Genomic DNA, 17393 nt, shown 5'->3' with positions numbered 1-17393 from the left:
CTAAGCTTTGTTCCATTCTAACTCTATCTTGTTCTCACTAGCATTGTTCTCTCTTGTTCTCACTCCCTCTGGAGCTCTGAAAATTGGGCTCCTTCTCTGTAGCCAACTCTCCATGTATTCTTAGCTGCAGTTTTATCTGCTGTCAGTGAATACTTACCAAACAATTTCCTTCTCCCTTTGTTGAACTTTCTTGTCTGCTAATGGGCCCCTCCAGTTCTTTTAATGTTTAATGAGGTCTTGTGAGAAACAACATGCATCTGTCCACTGTCCTTGGGAATAAGTTTTAGTTACTATCAGTTTTGTTAACAGGGGTCTTTGGTCAAGCTTTTGGTCAAGCTCTCTGCCTCCAGGTAGTGCTACTTTGTGCTATCCCAGGCAGGTGGCACTAATCTTTATTTTAAATGTAGAGGTAGCAGTTCTATGAACATTTTTCAACATACTATTAATGCATTCTGCTTTTTAACTTTCAGAGGTATAAACCTACTGGTTCTTGAATTAGTGATTCTTCTTTCACCAAAGGTCAATATTTATCCCCTGATAAATCATCTTGTTTTTCTGGAATCTCCCCAGATCCCTGGCTGTTTTGAGGTCAAGCCAAGATTACATAATCTAGAGGGATGGTTTTGCCCTGAGCATGGCTATCTCTGTGCCATTGCCCATCCTGTTTTTGCCACTGGAATGTCTGCTCCTTTCTCCTGAACCCTACCCATGTCTCTTCCAATAAAAGTCACACTGGAGCTTCAAGGCTAGACTGGGCAGGCCATTCCAAGTGTGTGCCCTATCAATAACCTCCTTCCCACCGAGTCTCTGCCCTGAGCCCTGCCAAGGGAGGTGGCCATTGGCAGCTCCTCCACATGTACTGTGTTGTACACGTGCTTCCTTCCCCCTCTCTCACAGCAGCTGATTGTATGAGGCTTGGCCGTGACCCAAGGAAAACCAAACCATAGACAAAATGCAGCCTATGAGGTGCCCTTGCCTCGCTTCACCTAGTTGGGGTGATAGTGACTAAATTGGATCCATTACTCTCTACTGGGTGGTTAGCCGGTAGCTGAGAGGGTAAGCAGAGTTGGATATATACAGAGAGAAGCAGGCACAGAGGCGAGCGGGGCCACATTTATAATGGGCCATTAATGAGACACTAAACAAGACAAGGCAGTTGCTGGCAGTGTCTTGTGCCCCAAGTGACCTTTGTCTAGCTCCAGACTCTCTGAAGCTTGGTGGCCATGGGCCTGTTCTTCCCATGAGAAGGTTAGAATGTTGTTCCTGATCACAGTGAGGCCTGGCAAATGGCTAGGAGTCATTTTTCCATATTCCTGCCTGCATTCTAATAGTTAGCCTCTCACTGCTTGGGAGTAGTGTGGTTAAATTTTAGAGCCCAGGCTAGAGTAAAATAAATCCAAAGTCGTTACATTCCATGAAGCTGCCACTGCAACCCCAGGGATCTCCCCTTCCTCTAAGCTCAGAGCACTTTGAACACAGTAGATGCTCCTCATAGGACACAGTTCATACTGCCCCCTTGCTTGACTTTCAGACCTGTGGTGTGACTCCTGCAGGGTTAGCGGAGTATGGGACCATGGCTCATTTACCATCCTGTCCTCACAGTGCCTGGAGTTGGGAGGACACAGAACTGTTCAACAAATATTTGCTGAATCAGTAAGTGAAAAGATGGAGGGTCAAAAAAAGGAGAGAGAACAGTGATGAAAAAGATTTTAATTGAATACATGTGGGAGTTTCTAACTATTATTTGTTCCACCAAGTACATGGATGTATAAATTCATTTAACAAACCTTTATGTTTTTTTGCACATTTGCTAAGTGTTAGATATACAAAAAAAGATAAGAAAGACACACTTTTCTTCTTTTTCTTCTTAAGGTATTCTAAATCAAGTAGAAAAAAGGAACTTATAAAATATTTACAATACAATAAATGTTGTATTCTGATAGTTTGCTGAAAGGAAAAGAGGAGCAGAGGCATAAACGATGAAATCTACCAAGAGGGGAGGAAGGGCGAAGCTCCTACTATGTGCTGCCCTCTGTATACGTGATCTCAGTTGATTCTCAGAGCAAGGTTTTCATGGTCTACAGTACATCTTTGCTCATCCTATAGGAAACAGGCTCAAGGTCACATAGCCAGCAAGTGACAGAAACATCATTCCTTCCAGCTCTTCTGACTTTAAACCCTCCTGCTCTCTCAGTGTTGGGACCTGACTCGGGTGACTCTTCCAGAGCTTAACCCTGTTCTGACATAAGATCAGAGGGAAGAAAACATGGGCTTTGGTTTAAGAAGATTATCTTGATCATAGTTAACACCCTGGGGACTTTTAGGGGAAAAACACACTCCCTGCTTATTGGCTTCACAAGGCTCTTTTAGCCTCAGCAGCTGGCTTCTGTCCTCAACAGGCCTGGTTTTCCCATCTCGCACCTGGCTGCAGATGGACTCCATCGGCGCCCAGCTGCTGGGCTCAGAGGGAGGTGCAGATACAGGCTCCAACCTGCAGCTTACCCTTACTCTGCCTTGCTGGGGGCCTGGGCTTCTAATCAGCTCTGCCTTCAGGGCTCTAATTATTGCAAACCTGCTGACTCTGGTGTTTTGTTTTTTTGGTTTTTAAAGTCCTGGATACTTAGATTCCACAAGGAGCCTGAAGGAAGGAGTAAAACATTTATTCACCATTGGTGATGTCATTGCCAAAAGCAGTTGTCAGCTTCCAAGCCAAGTTCATGCTAGAGCTAATCTGGAGCTCAGCCTGGCTCCAGGACAGAGGAAAATGGGGACAGATGTAGGAGGAGGAGTGGTGCTGGGAGCCCTGAAATACTGCAGAGCCACCTGTCGCTACCAGTCAGCAAGCATCCCTATGCATGAGCCAGCCCTGCAAGGCATAAAGCAGGGACCTGGCAAAAGCAGAAAGAGAGACACTGTCTCAAATGCCAGTCTGGGGAACGTGTGAAGATGCCAGCCTTTGCAAAGTGCGATGGAAAAGGCAGCGAGAGGCAGAGTGCATACATACTACATTGCTTGTGCACCACGTCCCTTTCTTACAGTGCCACCAAACAGAGCACCTCTGGGGGAGAGCACTGTGAGGAGAATACAGCTACCCATGCCCTTTCTGATAATTTGCCCAGAGCGTTCATGTGACCTAAGTGAGGACATCACATTTGATGGCCAATCCTACCTTTATGAATGCTAGGAGCAAATGGTGGGTGGATATGTCCCAGGATGGAAGCTCCCGACATTGCTTCAGTAGGGCAGAACTGTATGTAGAGGTTAATAGCGTGGGTTTGCAAATCTGAACAAGCACTTTCCAATCTCCAACTTTATCACCTCCTATCTGTATGAAATTGGGCAAGGGACTCAACTTCTTAAATCAGCCTTGCTGATTTATATAAAGCAACTAATGCTACCTACCTAGTAGTTTGTTATAAAGATTGAATGAGATAACATTTAAAGAGCATAAGAGCTGACTAAGTGGTGGCTCTCATATGAGTAAAGGACCCTTTGTCTCAGCTCATGAATAGGTTCAGGAGAGTCCCTGATCCTCACTGGGCCCCACACTGAGGGTCCATGCTAGTTAGACTCTCTGCACGAGCCGGCCCCCTTTGTCCTCTTCTTGGGTTTGAATGGGTCTTACTGATCCTAAAATACTTGGCTCAAGCATTTAACTTTCCCTGACCTCACTAGGCTGGGCTTCATGGTTTGCCTTATATAATACATCGTTCTGAAATTATCTGTTCAAACCTGTTCAAACCCATATCCGTTTATGTGTTTTTCTCTCCTACTAGGTGGTAAACTTCAGGAGGGCAGGGATTATATATTTTTGCTTTGTATACCAGCATCACTCATAGTGAGCAATGTAAAAGGTCCAATATGAGCAGAACTGAATTCAGGGTCCAAGTTTGTCCTTTTCTGCAGGTCAGGGCAAGATGCCTACTGAAGGAGGTCAGGAAAGGAGCATCAACTGCACCTTTAACAGAACAGGAACCCAAGGGGGAGCAAATCCTATTCCTGCACACCCCTGTTTGGGCTGTCAGTACCTGCAGGGATTTTTGGCAGATCTAAGCCATTAAGGGGAAGAGAAAACAGTGGGATAAGAGAAAAAGAAAAGGAGAAATAGAAAGAGGGAAAGTAGAATTGTAGTGGATCCATTATATCTTTGCTGATTAAGCAAAAGCGATAATTGCTTGACTGAGAGTGAAAGTGGGAGAAGAGTCTTAAGGAGAAGACAGCCAAGTAAAAGCTTACAGACTCATGTCTACCCCTGTCAGAGTCTTGACTCCATGCAATGTAGTGGATAAGCTTCTGTGGAGTTTCAGTTAGTGGGAGGCAGGACAGTGTGGGGCTGAGGACCCCCCCTCTGGAGTAAGAGTATCTGGTTTAGGATCCCAGTTCCACCAAAAGGCCACTCAGTTGGGTCTTTAAGATCCTGTTTTATGATTTGTACAATGTGGATAATAATGGTGTCTATCAAGGTGGTGTTGTTATAAGGATTAATTGAGATGATCAGTGTAGAAGCATCTGTCAGAGTTCTTAGTACATAATAAGTGCTCGATAAATATCACTTATATAAGTGTTGGTAATTTTTTTCTGAACATCCTAGGCCTGACTCTGGAGTCTCAGAGAGTGGAGTGGGAAGCTTGGAGGAAGGGGAATCCTTGGATATAGAATAATACAGCCTAGAAAAGATTGATTCCCCTCCCAGTTTATGTTCATTAAGATTCTCAAAACATTTTTCTTGGATCTAAGGGAATTAGCCAGATGGAGAGAAAACAACATGGAAAGAATGGTTCTGAAGTCAGGACTACAGAGTTCTGGTCTAAATCCCAACACTGCTCAGTTTTGTGACCTTGGGCAAGTTCCACAAGCTCTCTAGGTCTCTGCTTACTCATCTGTCAAATAAAGGAATTGGTCTGTAAGCTCTTTCTGTGGCTACAACAATCATCGATTTTAATATCCAGCTAAATCGACCTGAGACTTTTCCCTTCTTGTCTGCATGTACTTGCTACCCTACCCAGTTGGCCGAGGGCTATAATTTGATTAGTAGAGAAAGCAAGCCTCACTAGACAGGTTCTTCATAGAGGGAATTTGTGGTTGAATAAATACAAGGTACATGTAGCACTGTATGTTTAAGTACTTACGTTTAAAAACCCAAAGATCTCTGGGGTGGAGATAGGGGAGGGGGCAGGAGTGGATATAAGAAAGCTGTAGCTTTCTCAGAAGGCAGAGCACAGTCAAGCATATGTGAACATGGATCCTCTTCTGAAATGCAAGTAGAGATCAAACAAGGCAGGGTTTTCCATCTTGGGGAAGAGAGAAATAAGAACAAGCCATAGTGATCAATTACACATAACCAGTGGGCTATCTGATGGAGGAGGGTAGAGCTTCCCATGATACTCTGGGGGAAGACTATGATCACCAGGGCAGATTTCAGATTTCAGTACAATGTAAGAAAACCCATCCTTTCTATTAAAGCAGGGATTGGGAAACTTTTCTGAAAAGGGACAGATAGCAGATATTCTAGGCTTTGTGGCCCATACAGTCCTTGTCACAGTTACTCAACTCTGCCCTTGTGGTGCGGAAGCAGTCAGAGACAAGGCATAGGATGCATGGCTGTGTGCCAATAAAGCATCATTGGCAAAAGCAGGTGATTGGTCGGAATTGGCCCACAGGCCATGGTTTGCAGACACGTGCATTAGAGGAGCACCTTTAGGGTGGGTGATCATTGGAAGTAAGTGGTAAGTGTCCCCTCCCAACAGCACTTCCTTGGGAAAGAGTGTACAAGTGGAACTTGGACTTTCTCTTGATAGTATCAGGGTATGTGTCCACGCCCGGGGTAGGGGGTGGGGGTAGGCCCTTCTAATGTGAAGTCCCACAATGTTATTAGGGGGTGGATGTAGGGAGAGAGCAAGGGGTCCCTGTGTGTCTATGAGGGGACAGAGGACCTTGGAAGAAGCAACTGGGGCCTGGGCTTGCTGCAGTCTCGCTGGACACTTTCTCACTTTGGTTCCTCTTATCTGGAGGGAAATTGCCTGGGAAGGATTTTCTGTTCTTAAGTTTTGGAATATTTCAAAAAGATTTCATGGAGATGGTCAAGTATCAACGTATCAGGTGGTGAAAAGTGTCTTCTTCCTTCTGTTGTCTTCATTCTCCCTTACCCTGTTTTCCTCCCCCCGACACACACACCCCACTCACTGGTTGTGCTTACATTTTCATGTGCATCAGTCGAATACAGAACAGGCATCCAGTCATACAAAAGTAGCACTGCCTGAGCAGAAAGCTGTAGCTCACTCTTGCCGCTGGGTCCTCCTCTTCAAGCTTTGTTTCCCCCAAATAGCATACCCTTTTTGGGTTTTCTTCATAATCTGTTCAGCCTTTCTCGAGAATATAGCAGGTCTCAGAGGCAGAATGAAGGCTGTGGGGCTGCTGGCAGGAATATTAAGTGTGCACACACCCAGGCTGCCATTGTCTGCCTCTGGGTGGCCAGGCGCAGCTGTATCTGCAATGCTAAGACCCTGGGCTCCTCCAGGGACTGCCAACATCTCACTTTGGATCCTGTACCAGGCCACTGATAAATCGAGTCCTTGTGAAGCCCAGCCCAAGTGGAGCCAGGCAGAATTCTAGGTCTTTGCCTGGCTAGTCCCTCAATTAAAGAGCCAGCTAAGGCATCCCAGCAGATTGCACTGAATTATGTTTCAGTCTTGCAGCATGGCCGACTGTAGATTTCTAAGATCTGGCCTGAGGGACACCAGTATTTCTGCTATTTTAGCATCTCCAGCATTTCAGAGAAATGTGATAGGGGTGGAAGTCAGACCATTTGTGTTCAAGGCGTAACTCTGTCACTTAGTAGTTATAGAGCCGTGGGCAAGTCTCATCTTTGTGAGACTTACAATCTGCATTTGTGAAATGGAGATTTAAAAGTAAAATAAAATGAGGCCACCTCAAGTATAGTTGATTCTTATTATTCATGGTAGTTTTGTTCTACATAGTCGTAGCAAACACTGAATTAGTGAATATTGAACCATTGCTCCTAGGGGAAATACAGGGTTAGGTTTCTGCAAGCCTTTGGTCATAATAGTTCAATCATTCTATCAATATGTAACCTTGTTTTACATGTGTTTCTGTTTATAGACATCCTATTTAATATATATTGTTGACTCATTAACATTGAACTCACAGCCAACAGCACTGCAAGGCATGTCTGAATAAAGCTTATCTAACACACATATGTCATTGTCAGGCAAATCACACCTTCTTGCCTTGCAGCACTTCACCATTACTCATGGGAGCTATTTTAAACAGTGGAATCACCAACAAAAAGCACAAAAATGTGAAAAATGTAGCACTAAATGGACCTCAAGAAGGGCGCTGGTTTACAGGAGAGCTGAAACAAAAAGGCAGAGTATCACCTTGTCCCACCTCAGGTGGAAACGTGCACAGACATTTTTCCTCATCTGCATGTGTCTGTGAATGACTGCAAAAGGGGTGCAAGAATTGATTTCGGGTTGCACATCAATTTTAGTGCATAGGGGTATTTGCAAATACTGAATCTGTGAATAATGAGGATCAGTTGCGCTTCAGAGGGTCATTGTGAAGATCTTTGTGGTAAGAGGGTCGTTGTGAAGATCTTTGTGATAAAGTCCAAACTATTCATCCATTGTGCTGAGACCCCAAAGATCTATCCCCTGCCTGCCTTCCCACCTTTTCCTGCTGCTCCGGACACATGTCTCATTCTCCAGCTATCCTTGCTGCTCTCCAATCAGGAAATCCTGTTTCTTGCCTCTGTACCATTGCACAGAGAGTTTTGCCTAAACTATTCTCTTTATCCTCAAAAAAGCAAGCAATTATTCTTCTCAATGGATACCAATAGGTAGGTGTCTTAGTCCATTTGAGTTGCTATAGCAGAATACCATAGACTGGGTAACTTATAAACAACAGAAATTTATTCCTTACAGTTCTGGATGCTGGGAAATCGAAGATCAAGTTGCTGGCAGATTCAGTGTCTGATGAGGGTCTGCTTCTTGGTTCATAGACAGCCATCTTTTCACTGTAACCTTACCTGGAGGAAGAGGCAAATGAGCTCTCTTCCATTCGTTAAGGCTCTGCCCTTATGACTTGATCACTTTCTAAAGGCCCTACCTTTTAATATCATTGCCATGGGGGTTCAGATTTCAACATATGAATTTTTGAGGTACACATTCAGACCATAGTAGTAGGAAACTTGGTCTTCCATACAATCTGTATATTTGGCTCAGAAGAAAAGGGTTTGATATTTAAGATTTATTTTTTTTTAAAGCACATGTAAATCATGGGACAAACAATGAAAAATGCTTTCATTAAGGACCTGTATTTTTGTTTCTCCTAATCATCAGCTCTTGGGGAGAATCAGTCCCTGGTGAATGCTCTCAGTTTTAGGGCTTGAGGGAAAATTCCTGTGCTATTTTTCCTGGCTTTTATACTCAAGATTTGGGGAATTCTCACCTCCAACGTATGGTTTCCACCTTTCACCTAAGCTTTCATCAGATGAGCCCCTTTAGAATGGTGAGATTGGAACAACCTCCACACAATTGACATTAGAAATTGAAGCCAACCCTTTATGTCTCAGAATGATAGACCCAGCCCTCAGCCCTGGTTGAGCCCTGTGAGCCTGGCTCCCTGGCAACTGCCACTGGGCAGCTTGGCTAGGTGTCACTGCCAGTTAGGCTTGGGCCCCCATCTGTTTTGCCTGCCCCTTGGGCATGCTTGCTCCATTCCTGCCTTGTTTCATGCCTGTCTTTGTCTGGTTCTGGGACTTGTTTCCATGTTTGTTTCATTTTTACCTCAGCCAGCTAATTCCCAGCTGCTCCTGGCTTCTCTCACCTGCATGAACTGCTTTCCTCCACCCCCTGCCAAGGCTCTGACAGTACCATCTGACTTCAGGAGGCAGTGGCCTGGGGTAGCAGACAGAATACTGGGTTGACAGGCAGACGTGGGTTCTGGTCCTGTCCCCACCTCTAATTATCTATGTGTTCTTGTGCAAGTTCTTTATTTTTCTGCCCTGTTTTTTCCATCATAAAATAAAAGAGTTATCTGGATTGCAAAGGGCTTTTCTGCATTTACATCCTATGGTGCTATGAGTCTTTGGAAGAGAGGTGGATGGGATGCACCTGATTTGTCCACAGGTGGCTAAACTACCTTTGGCTCCAGGGCTAATGGAAAATCTGCTCTGTGACTGTTGGGTTGAAAATGTTCAGGATCTGCATTTCCCCAGGCTTGGCGGTGACAATACCCAGGTGAGTGCTGATTATCAACAAAAATGAAAATTAGGCAGAAGCAATGACAATAGGTAGGGAATGTTGTCTAGCTTTCAAAGTAATCTCATATTTACACATTACTCATCTTTTGGAAAAGAAAATCTCCCAGAGTATCAGAGAAAGCTTTACTACTCAATTTTCTAATGCTGCTTGGGGTTTAGAGACTGGGTCAAAAAGGAAACACAAGCAGCCTAATACCCAGGAATCAAAGGAAGAGAATGTTCATTGACTTAGGAGCATTTATAGTTTAAAATTAGCCATATATGATAAATGATGATGATGGTGATGGTGGTAGTAATAGCAACTGGCACATACCAGAGCAGATACTCTGTGCCAGGACCTGTGCTGTCTGTGTGCATACTCCCTTGTTTATCCTCAGAGTCACATGGTATTATCCAAGGTTACACTAATGCATAAGCAATAATACTGTGTAAACAACACACCCAAACATGCTTAGGGGTCATGGTAATGATAGTAATCATAGTATTTTACATTGACTTCAGTTTATAAGTCATTGCTCATCTATGATACCCTTTCTGTTTTGACTTTGGCAACAACCTAAGATGTGGAAAGGATGGGTGTTTCTTATGTTATAGACAAGAAAATTGAGACTCAGAAAGGTGAAAGCAACAAACTTATAAACACATAAGTAAGAACTACTGAAGATCACGCCTGAGTGATTGCATTGGGAATTTGTAAAGGATGATCCCATCACTCCATTTGTACAGCATACACAAAAAATCAGACTATTTACTCTTGTGTAGCAAATTTAAGCATTTGCTTAATTGTGTGCCCTTTGGCTATGCTGAAACCTGATTTGGAAATATTTAAGACTGTGAAAAGTTCCTAAAATCCTTTAAAAAGAAAGATGCTTACCTTTCCCTCCATGACCTTGGACTTATGGGGCTTTTTGTGTTTTTTGTCTTGGTGGGTCTCTGGCCCTGCCTCCCCATGGCTCATCCCTTGGGTAGGGTGAGGGAGGTTTGCTGTTTTTTGCCCCTCAGTGATGGCTGCTTTTTCTGCTGAGTGTTTCTTCGAAATCACTGACCTTTGAAATTCTAGGCCTGCTTAATCTCCAGTCTGTGTTGCCTTGCCTGCAGCCAATGCTGTGCCCCAGCTCTGCGCAGAGCAGAGCGATGGGCAGTAGGGAGGAATCCGAGACTTGGGCCCTTCCCACTTCTACGCTTCTTTCACACCCCCAAGTCAGCCAAAGGGCTTAGGCAAGAATAAAAGATGATCTCAGTGCTCCCTCTCCAAGTTTCCACATTCAGGAACTTTATGAAACTCATTCTTTTAATCTTTCTTCACATTCTACCTTGTCTCAGCTTCATACCATGTACCCTTGTGAGTAACTTTCTTCCTATTTCATCTTCTAGGTCATTCGTAAGGACGTTAATCATTTAGAAGGATGGGAGTTTTCCCTACCTAGAGAATGCTTTTTCCTGAACTCATTGAAAGTCTCTTTGATTTGCCCCAGAACTAAGAAAATAAGTAACATATTTATAAGCTCTGGGTGTTACATCAGAATCCCCACCTTGTGGGGAGGCTGCTGCCTGCTCCCATCGGCAGAGGGGGTGGTTGCCCATATAGTGTGTTTTAAAGTTTATTAGAGAAAGCTTCCCGCCTCTAAAGATATTGCCTTGAATTCTGCCATTATGGACACATACTTAGTGTTAAGAATTGCTCACTGTGTTTGTGCAAAAGGGCTGGGAACCCTTTTTAAAATCAGAACACTCCTAGGGTGGCCATTAGCTAGAATTGTGTTTGACCTGGGTAAGAGTCTGGCTCGAGTTTTCTCAGGTGTAGCAGATGCTGTTAGTAGCCCACCCATGTCTGTCTATAAGTTTCTTCCTGCTACTGCAAACACCCCCAATCTCAGTCCCAGGGCTTTTGGGGGATGGGGAGCATGCTTAGCCAGCATGCAGGGCAAGCCAGAGTGCTGAAGAATGAAGGGCCCACAGAAGCAGCCCTCCCGCAAGGACAGATGGGATTTAGTGGATACATATCCCAGCCTCCTCTCTCTTCTGCTGGATAATCCTGATGTGTGTTCTACACTGTTTCCCAGGCTTCCTCAGGGATTAAGATCCAGCTTTTCACTGTGGTAACTGGCTTAATGACGTGCCGTTATTGGCTTCCTTCCCTTCCCTATGTTGCTTCCCATCCCTCCACTAGTGTTTCCTGGGCTCACCTCCCAGACAAGGTACTTGCAGTTGAATTCTTGCCTCAGGGCTCCTTCTGGAAAAACCCAAGCTAGGGACATTAGGTAACAGCAACATTGAATGTAGACACAACCCACGAGGCAGGACAGCTTCAGGCTGCTGTTTCTAGCCCCACCATCTTGGGTGTGGTGTTCAACATCATGGCAAGAGAGCCGCCACCCCTCCAGATGTGAGCCCACATTTCATGCAGGGAAAGGGGTATAACACCGAAACCTAAGACAAAGGACAAATCCTTCTCTGCCAGAGATTTTGCCTTTTTAAACAGAAAGGGACGCCTTTTCTAAGAAATTCTGCTTATACTTCTTTTGCCAGAATTATGTAACCCTACCTCCACCCCAACTACAACAGATACTACACTGTCAAATGAAACAGTTTTAGCTGAGTATATTGCTCTACCAAACAAAAGTAGGACTCATAAAATAAAAGGAGAATCAATATTGGGTAGGCTAAGAGCAGAAGTTTGTTTGTCATAGAAGTTAATGCCTTATAGTGTATTACAAACACCCAAGTGTGGCATGCACTTATTAAATCCATGCTACTTAGAGCATCTGACCAACAGCATTGGCATCACCTAGGAGTGGGTTAGAAATGCAGGATTTCAGGCTAAGTCAGATCTGCTGCATCAAAATCCGCTTTTTAACAAGCTTCTCCCCCCAGGTGATTTGTATGCACAGTCAGGGTTGAGAGGAATTGTCCTAGATCACTTTCCTTAATGTCAAGTGAACAAGTGAATCTCTGGCTCTTGTTCCTTTCCTTGGCCTTGCCCAGTGCTTTGTCAGTGGTAAATTTCTGCTGAATAACTAAATAATTCATGTCAACTCAGGGCTGGGGGAGAAGCATCCTCCTTAGGTCCCTCATAATCAAAGTGATCTCTGTCCTCGAACATCCACCCCCTCAGCCAATGCCATTTGCATCTTTTTTCTGTATCCTAGTCAGTTTTGAACATTTGTCTTTATTCTCTTGGACCAGAAATCTAGGATCTCATCTCATCTCAGCATAATCCCCATCCCCCACCCCCCACATCCACCTGTTGGGTGCTGTGCTAGGTTAAATTGAGCTAATTAAACCTTACTGTTTTTCTGTGTCCAGTTTCACCTTTTTTGTTTTGTTTTTTTCTTTTTTTTGGCTATTCATCCTCTTGTTCCTTTTCTTAAAATCAAGCAATTTCCACAACTAACAAGATACTGGATTTTTCTGGCATTGTTTAAATAGTTATGGTATTTGAATAAAGAGAAAAGTGAAGTGTAGTGCAGAGATTTCAAACACTTTTTGGTAGTAGGATTCTTTCTGCAAACACAGAAGCTCAGTGTGTACCCAGATCAGAGGCTACTGTGCTGAAATGACATGATGGGGTGCTGGGCTGACCCCCCGTTCTTGGCCTGTCCATCGGTGGCCCCTCAGCTCCCCAAATCCTTGAATGTTTTTGAGCATCATCCACTTGGGGGAGACAGAAGCCTCCATCGCCCACCAGTCCCCTCGTTCAGTGATTGGTAGGACTTGATGAGGACAAAAAAAGAATTAAAGAACAAAATCAATAAATTGCATTAAATTTTTGCTGTAAAGAAACACATACTGTACATTATTTGCATTGTAAAAGAAGCAAATGAATACATACAAGAGTCTATATATGCTAAAACAATGCCTTGTGATCTTAAAATAACTTAGTGATTTTATTAAACTTTCTTTGATGGAAGGCTCAAGTTATTCAAATGGCACAAGTTTACAAAATTATAGGCCCCAAATACTATTGCTACAACTATAGATCATTACACACCATGGGATTAACCAAATAATTGAGAATTCTCTAAATTGATAATAATGAAGCTAAATGAAAAGCAAATTATATTTTCTAAAAAGCAAAAAATATTAGCTCTTGAAAACCTCACCAGCTCACAATAGCTATGTGGTAAACTTGTTCTAGTAAGAAACTGTATGAAGTATTATTTGCATTGTGAGTGCAACTCTGAATAGCACTGAAGCTGCAGAGAGAAGGGGTCTGACTTTCTCAAATTGTTGGAATTCAACTACCTGTGAGGTATTGCACAAACAGTAGGAGCTGGGAAATGCAGCCAGGCTGGGAAGGTGTCCTCACTTTTGAGTGGATACTGAATTACCACTCCTCCCTAAACTCTAATAATGAGCTATTTTAATTTATGGCTGCCCAAATTTGAGAACCTGGATAACTCAGCTTAAATTGGTACTAAGTAGCCTGTGGTCCTGAGTCAAGATGAAAGTGATGAAAGTCTACAGTCTTCCCTGAAAGAAAGGGAGACCTCTCATCTCCGCCAGGCTTTGAAAATCTGTAAGAAAGGCTGAGAGACAGACTGGAAAAATGCTTTGCTTCCCTCCAAGGAGCCTCCTTCATTATGTTGTGCTTCTGGAGATAGAAGCTAAACTCACCAGATGGGCATCCTCGATGGGCAAGGAGTGCCTTCATTTCTCTGTAAACTCGCCTTGATGTGGTGTGACTTGCAGGGAGTAACTGGCGGCAGTGCTGGAGGCTCATTAGCCACGTCCCCGAGCACCCCGGGAGGCATGTCAGTGGGACAGCTTCTGAGTGAGGATTCTGTAATGGGCTCAGCTGCTTTACTCTTTTACTTAAAGACCAATTTAAAAGCAGTTCAGCAGTCCTGCCACTTTACACCACCCTTGACACCAGCCACAGGAGGCTGCCTGTGGATCTCCTCAGCATTCTCAGGCCACTTTCCAAAGTGGCTCTGACTGTGCACGTGAGCAGTAAACCATTTGTAAACATGGTTTTTCATCTCCAGAGCTGCTTTTCTTACCTGTGGCCATAACTCAGGTGAGCTTGCAGGTGAGACCTGCTCAGCATCACCAGGCTGTGGAGGAAAGGAGGGACCAGAGGCAGGTCAGAAATGGGTACAGGGCAACCCTCTCCCACAAAAATGGGAGCACACAGGCCAGTGGCCAGTGTAATCAGGGATTTAGCAGGTGCCATCTGGGCTACTATTAGCCCTGATTCGTGAGCAGGCATAGGCTTCTGAGATACTGTGGAATCTGAAGCAGGGTTGCCTCATGGATTTGGGGTTACAGAGTCAGCTTTAGGTACATGCTCCTTATGGCTGGAAAGATCTTGTTGTCATAGGGTCTCATGGCCCATCCCAGTAAAGATTGATTTCTCTAAAGATGGTTCCAAGGTTATCTTACTATTGCTAGGTTTCACAGACATGTCTTATCCACTCCTTCACAGTATCCATTAGAGTCTACCTAGGGATTGTTTGGGTATGTTTCTAGCTTCCCATAAGAATCTCCAAGATTCCCAGAATCTCCAAGGATGTATGAGCATCCTTGGAGATTCTGAGCCAAGATAGTTTAGAAATAGTGTTCATCCTCTTTAGGGTGGTCACAGAATACTTAAATAGTTCTAGGGACAGCCTGATGATTTAACCTTTACCCAGAAGAGTTGAGGAAGAAGGGTTGGACCTTCTGCATCCTTTAGCAGTTGCAACAACACCAATAGAACCGTGAGGCTGTGCTTCTCAAGTGATGGTGTGCATAGGCATCAGCAGGTGTCAGGGAGTCCAGAACCCTAAAGTTTTAAGCAAATATTCCAGGATATTATGGTCATCAGGGAACTATGAAGTGTGGTTTTACAGCAGTCACAGGGGCAGCATTATCTGATGGGAGTCAGGATAGAGAGTGTGTCTGAAATGATTCTGAGACCAGGGCTCAGCTATGCCTTGTGAGTCAGAAACAGGCAAGGACTTAGGGAGCTTGGAAGAGCAATAGAGCTCAGATAAAGCAATGGCATATGGACTGGCTTGAGTTTGAAGACTTTGCAGACACTATCTCCTCTCCTTGAACGTTCCTTGAAAACTAGTCAAGCCCTAATAGTAACTTCTCACTCAGCAACCCTAAACTAAAACTTATGTAGTACCTAATTTCTGATCCCTTTTAGAAGAACATTTTTAAAAATACCTTATCTTGGTCCTCAGGCTAGGGTTTACCACCTAATTCGAGACAACAAACTCATTCCTCCAGTTTGAGATGTATATAATTGTCACATATTGCTGGCAGGTACAGCATGGGGGCCTCAGTGACTGATTGGGGGATCTGAATTTGTGATGGAAACATGGAGTTTAGAAATGTAAGGGTTATAATTCAATAAAAAGGTATATTTCTCAAGGCAAATTCTAGCATCAGGCCTAATAGTGAGATACTAGAATCATTCCTATAACATTAGGAAGAGCATAAGATTCTGTACTACTCTCACTATGATTTGATTTGTTTTGGAAAAGCTAGCCAATGAACTTTGATAAGAGAAAAAGAAGAGGTATAAAAATAATAAAGAAAGAAGCAAACCTTTCCTTGTTTGCAGGTGATATAGTTATATACTTGGAAAATCCAAGATGATCAACTGAAAAACTGTTACAAACAATAAGTGTATTCAGTAAGAAGGCTGGATACAAAATGCATATAGGAAAATCAATGGTCGATTAGTATAATAGCAATAACCAGTCAGAAAATATATTTAACAGGAAAAAAACCCATTTATAGTAGCAAAAGAAAGAATAGGAATAAAATTTACAAGAAATATATAAGACCTATGTGAAAAAATTATCAAATACTACTTAAGAACATTGTATAAAATGGCCTCCTGTGTTCTTGGAAAGAAAAACAAAACATTGTAAAGATGGCAGATTGCCCTGTGTTAATTTGTAAATTTGAAGTGATCCTCAAATAAAGCAACAGGATTTTTTTTAACTAGTTGAGTCAGTTCTAAAAATTCATATGTCAAAATAAAAGAACAAGAATATATAGGTAAATGCTGAAAAGAACGGATAACAGGGAAGAAGGGACAGCTTTGAGGGACATTATAAAGCTGTGATATTGTAAATGGTGCGTGGCTAGAGAGGGGGTCACAGATGGATCCATGTAACAGAGTGGAGAAACCAGAAAAAGATCTAAGTACAGGAAAAAACTGTTTTCTGATATAGGTAGCATTTATTATCAGTGGGTAAAAGGCTTTTTATTAACATGAAATAGCATTGTGACAGTGAGTCCCATGTAGGAAGAAAATAAAAAAATAAAGTTGGATTCTAATCTAATTCCAAATGGATTAAAAATATCAAAAATAACAATCCATAAAAATAATAGAAAAACAAATAGGATAAATTTTAAACTATCATATATATGTGTGTAACTTAGAAGCCATAAAAGAAATTATTAATTTGGTAGTTGCAAAATTTATTTTGCATGGTAAGATAAGACAATCAAAAGGGAAAAGAGAAATGTGCTACTTTCCTTAATATATAAAGAAATCCTACTAATCAATAGGAACAAAATCAGCAAATCAAAACACAATTGGCAAAGTATATAAGCAGACACCAGAAAGGAAGAGACAAAAGACTGTTTAAAATAGGAAAATATGCTTAATCTATTCACAATAAAATAAATGAAACTTACAGTACAATGGGTTATCATATTATTAACTTTCATATTTTAGTGATCAAAAATCTGATAATACACTCTGATGGTGAAAATGTGAGGAAATTATCACTCTCATTTATGTGGGTATAAAAATGGATATACTCCCTGTGGAAGGAAATTTGGCAGTACCTATTTTAAATGTGCATAACCCTTAAGCCAGCAATTCAACTACTATGAATTTATCATAGAAATATACTTGCATTTGTACAAAATGAAGAGTATACAAGGTTTTTCTGTGCAACATATATTGTTATAGAATAGTAATAACAACAGCAAAGATTTTTTTTAAACAAAACTTAAATTTCATCAATGAGAGCTGGTTGAATACATGTAGAACAACCATAAAATACAGCCGCTTAAAAAACCCATAGTTTTATAGGTGCTAAAATAAATAATTTAAAAGATATATTGTTGTATGTGTAAAAAGCTACAGAATACGTAT

This window comes from Microcebus murinus, chromosome 3 (assembly GCF_040939455.1).
Source record: "Microcebus murinus isolate Inina chromosome 3, M.murinus_Inina_mat1.0, whole genome shotgun sequence".
NCBI classification, from domain to species: domain Eukaryota; kingdom Metazoa; phylum Chordata; class Mammalia; order Primates; family Cheirogaleidae; genus Microcebus; species Microcebus murinus.
Note: the sequence above shows the minus strand (reverse complement) of the source record.